This window comes from Poecilia latipinna, unplaced genomic scaffold (genome assembly GCF_001443285.1).
Source record: "Poecilia latipinna isolate Pla-1442-1.1 unplaced genomic scaffold, P_latipinna-1.0 Scaffold2436, whole genome shotgun sequence".
In the NCBI taxonomy this organism is placed as follows: domain Eukaryota; kingdom Metazoa; phylum Chordata; class Actinopteri; order Cyprinodontiformes; family Poeciliidae; genus Poecilia; species Poecilia latipinna.
In genome coordinates, this window is record NW_015115052.1 from 22,615 (window position 1) to 29,040 (window position 6,426).

The window sequence follows — 6,426 nt, forward strand, 5'->3', positions numbered from 1 at the left end:
TCAATGGTGAAAGAGGCTTCCATCCGAGCAAGATCAAATACTTGTACTTGAAGGATGGTCTCATTCTTCTTCAGGTAGCAGTAGATGAGTTGACAGTTATTGAGAGTGTGCAGGATTTCTGAAAAGGTGCATTTAAACTCAACGTTGCTTCCCTCATGAACTGTGAAAGGTCCAGCTATGGAGAGCTCTGCTGGGATGAAATTGGCTGCATAGCAGTTGGAGAAAATAAGAAATGAAGGCAGCTGCATTTGGGATTAACAAGAATAAAAGAAATACTCACGTATAACCAGAATCTCAACAACGTCCTGTCCTTTCCTTTCTACATCAGAAGGGTTGTAATTTGTAGTGGAGTACAAGCAGCTGTAATTTCCACTGTGATTAAGATGAACATTAAATATTGTGAAAAGAACATCATCCACATTTTGCTTCTGATTTGATTTCTGAAGTTCTTGTCCATCTTTCAGTAAATAAACATAAAAAGAGGGGTATTTCTTTTTCCCATGTATGCTGCAGGTTACATGAAGGTCACTGCCCTCGCTTATAGTTCTCTGCCGGACCAGAATCTTTACAGGATACAAGTCTACAGAAAAAGACACACAGACAAATGTAGCATTATAACGTCTTAAAATACATCTTGTTCTGTTATGTATTGTCGTATAATGCGCTCACCTTCTGTCTGGCCAATGACCTGGTTTAGCAAAATGTCTTGAAGACAAAAAGTGTAGAGTCACATCAATGTTCATTGTGCAAAAATAATTAAAATGTAGATTTTGATTCTTTCTGCTGTCAGTTTACTTACAGAAAACAACAAGTATTTTCTTCATCTTCAGCAGGACTCTGACTCGCTCACATAAACCTTCCAATCAGACCTGATGACTTGTTCCTGCACCTACAGACAAAGCAAGCAAGAACTATAATGCATCACTTCCTTATTCTTCGTTGCTGCCCTACTGCATTTCTGCCCATTCTTCTTGCTAAATTTCTCACACTCAGTCAGATTGGATCTGGAAATAAAATTTCAAGTCTAGCAATATTTTTTCTATTGGATTAGTTCTGCATCTTCTTATACCAGTGATAAGGAAGAATTCAGGTAGAGAGGATCGGGAGACATTTTGAGTTTCTTCTTATTGGATTTTATAAGATGACGGCTTCATTTCTGCCATCTTTGATGAGCCACAAAAAAAATGCATAATTTACTTCTTACAATTCTCCTTAAGCTCCTCTCAGCTCCCCAGATCCATTCATTTCACATAGACCTGAAACACACCTGTACCTTTATAGTCTGCATCATTAGAAGATTAAACTAAACAATACAGTCTAGGCAAAAAAAAGAGGAATAAGATTAATAAACTCATCTTCACAACTAACTGACTGGCAAAATACAACACTCTATACAACAAACCAACGATTATATGTGACGAAAGATTACAACAGCAATGTTAAACCTAGAGCATTTTAAATAACTGTGAAATAAAATGAAATAATTCATGAATGTTCAAGGAAAAAGTGGAGAATAAATAAAAGTTCAACCACTATACCACAGCCCCAGCTGTGTTCTTCATGGTTGTTGTGGGTGTGGTTTGTTTGGGGGAGATATTCAGTGTTAACTTTCTGCCAGAATAGCTTTTTGCATGTAGGTCAAAGTCTTTGCTCACCCTATGAGTAGAAAATCTCATGAGAATTACTTTGAGGAGTTTGTGGTTGTAATTTGACAGAAAGGGTACAGACGCTAAGGGTATGAATGCTGTTCAAAGCTCTGTACATCATGAACATTTCTTGCAACAGCCATTTAGACTCTTATACATCAAGATCCTTGAGCTTCAAAAGTACTGGAATTTTCACATTTTGTCACCATAAAACAACAAACTTCTTTGTATTTCACTGGGATTTTACACAGTAAAACATGGAGTGTATATTGATGAACAAGAAGATAAAAGATATTTATTTTACAAATAGAAATCCTATAAATATGGTGTGTGTCTTTGTGTACAGCCTCCTTTACTCTGTTAAAGCTAAATAAAAACTAGTGCAACCAACTTGATCCTGATGTTATGTAATGAGTAAGCACAGTGGATTTAACTTCTACAGTATTCCAATAGATATGACAAGTGATTCCCACATTGGCAAAACAGCCATTGTTGGAAAAAACACTTTACTGGTTAACTGGATGCCACAAAAAGACCTTTTAGGACATCCAAAGGTGAAACTATTTGTGGCTCATGGAGGAACAAATGGAGTCCAGGAGGCCATTTACCATGGAGTACCAATAGTGGGTTTACCTGTGTTTTATGACCAGTATGACAATCTTTTACGACTGCAAGACAGAGGAGCGGCTAAGATCCTTACCTTAGCCACTGTAGACAAAGAGGACACATTTCTGAAAACTGTCAAAGAAGTACTGTCTGAACCATCCTACAGGATTAACATGCAGAGACTCTCCAGATTGCACAGGGATCAGCCAATGAAGCCGATCGATACCGCCCTCTTCTGGATAGAATTTGCAAAAAACACCAAGGTGCAGCTCATCTGAGAACCGAGTCCCACAGACTGCCTTGGTATTCCTACTACTCTGTAGATGTTTTCCTGTTCTTCCTGTTTGTTGTTGCAGTAATTACATTTTCATTTGTCACGACTTTCTGATTGCTTTGTCTTGAAAAATGATTGAAAGGAAAAACTAATCAAACAAAGAAAAAATGAAAAGGTTCTGTGTTGGTTATCATGACTTACTTTATTTTACTCTGGATCTAGGTTTATGTATTTCCTTCATTTAAACTGACCTGATGTTGACTGAATATTATGAATGATATAAATATCTTGTTTCACTTAAATCTTTAAGGGAATTAAGCACTTCTCGTAAGTCATTCTGCACTGTGACATATTAGGTGCAAGATTACAAATCTGTGGCTGTGATAAAGCAAAGTATGCAACAACCAGCAATAAATGCCATTTGTCTCAAGAGGGAATTACATAAATCATAATTATTAAAGCATTTCATTGAAAGTCATTTAAGAGTTCAGGTCAATAGCGACATCTACTGGTGAGTCTTGAAAAATGCAATTCCCCAGTTTTCTTTTTCTCACTTTTAAACTTTTCACAGCACTAGTGATTGTAAATTTATTTATTTTCACAATGTTGGCTCCAAAATGTACTTTTTTTTAAAGAACTGAATAGACATTTTATTATTCACTTTAGATAAATTAAGTGGACATAGTGAACATTGCAGCCATAAGTGTACTAACTAAAACAGTGTTGCCATCAGCATTCAGTATTTACAGAGCAAAAAGTGAAACACATTGGCAAAATTAAATGAATTAAGCACACAACTATTTGATCCCCACAATGTTTCATAAAGTACAAATAAGTACTCTCCAACAGACAAAAAAAAACAACCAAAAAAACAAAATTGTAGAATTTCCATCGTAATACAAAAGTTTTCATACAACTTGGAATTTTCACATTTTGTCATGATAAAACAACAAACTTATTTGTGTTTCACTGGGATTTTATGCAGTAGAACGTGCAGCATATATTGATGAACAAGAAGATAAAAGACAGATTTTTTTTGGTGTGTGTCGTTGTGCATGACACTGTTATAAACATGACATAACACCTTTCATGAACATAAAGAAGTCTTTATGAATGTTTATGACAGTTGTCATGAAGTGTCATTCGGTAAATAATGACACTTTTAATGCAAAGTTGCTCTAAAAGTTGCATTGAAAGTCCATTAAAAGTGGCAACTTTGCATGATTTTATAAATTATGATAATTTAATGCAAAGTTGGCACATTTAATGGACTTTCAATGCAACTTGTAGAGCAAGTTTACATTAAAAGTGTCATTATTTACCGAATGGCACTTCATGATAACTGTCATAAACATTAATAAAGACTTATTTATGTTGATGACTGATGTTATGTCATGTTTATGACAGTGTCATGTCAGTCTTATGCACATCCCTTCAAATAAAGTGTTACCCAATATCCTAACTTCTTGGCTAGTTTTGCAGCCTCCAATAGATATTAGACTAAGTTTCACCATCCATCAGGATGACAGTAAACACATATTGAAATGATCCAGTCAAAATAGAGACCTAAGTCTAATTTTGAATCTATGTCACAGCTAGAAAATTAATGTTCACAGTCACTAACAAGCTTGATTGAGTTCAAGTTATTTTACAAGGAACTGGCACAAAATTAAGATTGATAGAGACAAACTAATACAAATCCATGTAATGCATACAAAACAAATATTTTAACTTTACTTTGCATTTTCAAAGTCATTTGAAATTATGTGGCAAAATGTGAAAAGTTCAAGTTGTATGAACAATGCACTGTCCTTGTGGCTTAATCTGTCAGGTCAACACTGTTGCATTGTCCTGGAGTAGCACAACGATGAAATGAACAAAATACATGCATGTAATGGATTTATGCATCACATTCAGGTGAAGTCTTGTTCTGGAGATTTTCATGATGACTTTCTTTGCTTAATGACAGAAGTGGTGTACAGCACACGTGAAGTACATGGTCCTGCAGATGAATCATCTGCGGTGAAAAACAGGAAGCTGTCAATATATATCTGTGCTTCTTTGTTTAGCACTTTTGTATTCACAGTTATTTTCTAAAATATGCTTGAAAGGCAATTTATGCCTGTCTTTGAATTGTTTTATATTGAACATTTTGAACACAAGGACTGTACAAGTGATGTTAAAGCCATTATAATATACATGGAGTTTAATATTTTTTGTAATAATACAAGTAATAATTACTTATTCAATCTGTAACAAACATTTTTGAAGAGGAAAGTGACTAAAATCATGTACTGATGTTTAACATATCTATTCCTCCTACCTGGAATAACGCTGTAAATTCCGTCACATGAGTAATAGACAACCCTCCTTCTTGTCTCAAAACACTGTCGATATCTGATGAAAAAATGTTGCCAGGTTAAATGCTAGACACAACTTTTACTGCAGCAAAATAAATGAATAACTAAATGCAGTGTGTTGATAAAATATTACCATAATTGTCCTTTAACATTGTCATATTTCTGTCACGTCACAAACCTTACTGAGGTTGTCAATGACTCAGATGCGACAGCAAGTGGCCCTTCAAGTTGGTCCTCGTTTGAAACCCACTCCTTGTTGCTGACAACAGGAAGGTTTGCATCAGGAAGGGCATTCGGTATAAAACTTGTGCTCAGTCCATCTGTATGCAGCTGTGGATTGGGGGAGGCTGCTGTGCTGTGGCAACTGCTTGGAAGGAGAAGCCGAGAGGAGAACAGCAACAAACACAAACCAGAGAATAACTGTGAGGTGGAAGAAAAATGATGCATTATTTTTAGTTTTTGTTACAAATAGACATCTGAATATTACTGAATCGGTGATTTTCAGAACCACATTCCATTGAAGTCACAGCAAGTTTTGGGGATTTGCATCAATCAAATTTACATTGATAGAAAATCACATTTTTGCAGGTTCTTCTTTACAAAATAACTTAGTATCAGTCAGATTATACAATAAAATATTTCAACATAGATTTTTATGCCACAAATTAACAATTGGATTTGGCCTGGAGTTTGACTAGGTCATTCTAACACATGAATATTTATATAAGCCGATGGTTTGAGAAGGCTACATGCACCTGCAAGTTACACATATTGGATTTTTATTAATAAAAAATATGGATATATAAAAAAACAAACTAATTACAGATCTTATAAAGACTGATTTGCAAACTTACTCTTCTTCGCTATCCATGCTGAAAGAATTCTCTTGATCTGATCCTTGAAAGAGGAACAATAAATTAATTGGGAAAAAAATTACAAAAAACCAGCTATTAGTCATTTCAGTGAGATTTTGTACTTATGTTCTTTATCATAAAAAATCTTGAAGAACTTTAAAGCAGGAGAAAATCATGAAAGTTCATAAACATTTGAAATTCAACAGGCTTTGCCTTAAGCATTATAAACTTTGAAAGAGAAAAAATATATTTCCTTTGTTTATTACATAAAAAGTATTTAAATTGAAGCAGATGAGAGAGAATATTTTCCTTGTCAAATCATTATAGACTTCTTAAAGAATAGATTTTCTAAATAATCTTTTGTTGATTCTAACCTACATACCCTCTTGAGGTTCCACATCTGTCGGTGCCAACACATCGGTATTCTGCTGCTCACTATCAAAATGAGAAAATACACAAACAGAAAGCAAATTCTTCCTTATGTATTACATTTACTTTGTATTCGATCACTGTCTGTTAATTTCTTCCGTCTGCCAACAGGAAGTGCAGCTAAACGAAGACTCACCATGGCTTGTACAAAACTTTGAAGCAATTTCTGTAAACGAACCTTCCCAGACACAGACTGAAAAGCAAAATAAGGAATGTAATTCCACAAGACAAAGCCGCCCATGGGATCAAATCCTCTG

The 6,426-nt window shown here is 34.9% G+C and overlaps 2 long non-coding RNA genes across 2 annotated transcripts; both read right to left on the reverse strand.

The window, feature by feature from the left end:
• Window positions 1-504: 504 nt before the first annotated feature.
• Window positions 505-890, reverse strand: LOC106937779 (uncharacterized). Its single transcript, XR_001422459.1, has 3 exons — window positions 800-890; window positions 670-705; window positions 505-580 (listed from the first exon to the last, which is right to left on the reverse strand). It is a non-coding gene; the product is annotated as an uncharacterized LOC106937779 (long non-coding RNA).
• A 3,574-nt stretch (window positions 891-4,464) lies between these two features.
• On the reverse strand, window positions 4,465-5,238 carry LOC106937778 (uncharacterized). The gene is made up of 3 exons (XR_001422458.1): window positions 5,065-5,238; window positions 4,850-4,923; window positions 4,465-4,543 (listed from the first exon to the last, which is right to left on the reverse strand). It is a non-coding gene; the product is annotated as an uncharacterized LOC106937778 (long non-coding RNA).
• Window positions 5,239-6,426: the final 1,188 nt, after the last annotated feature.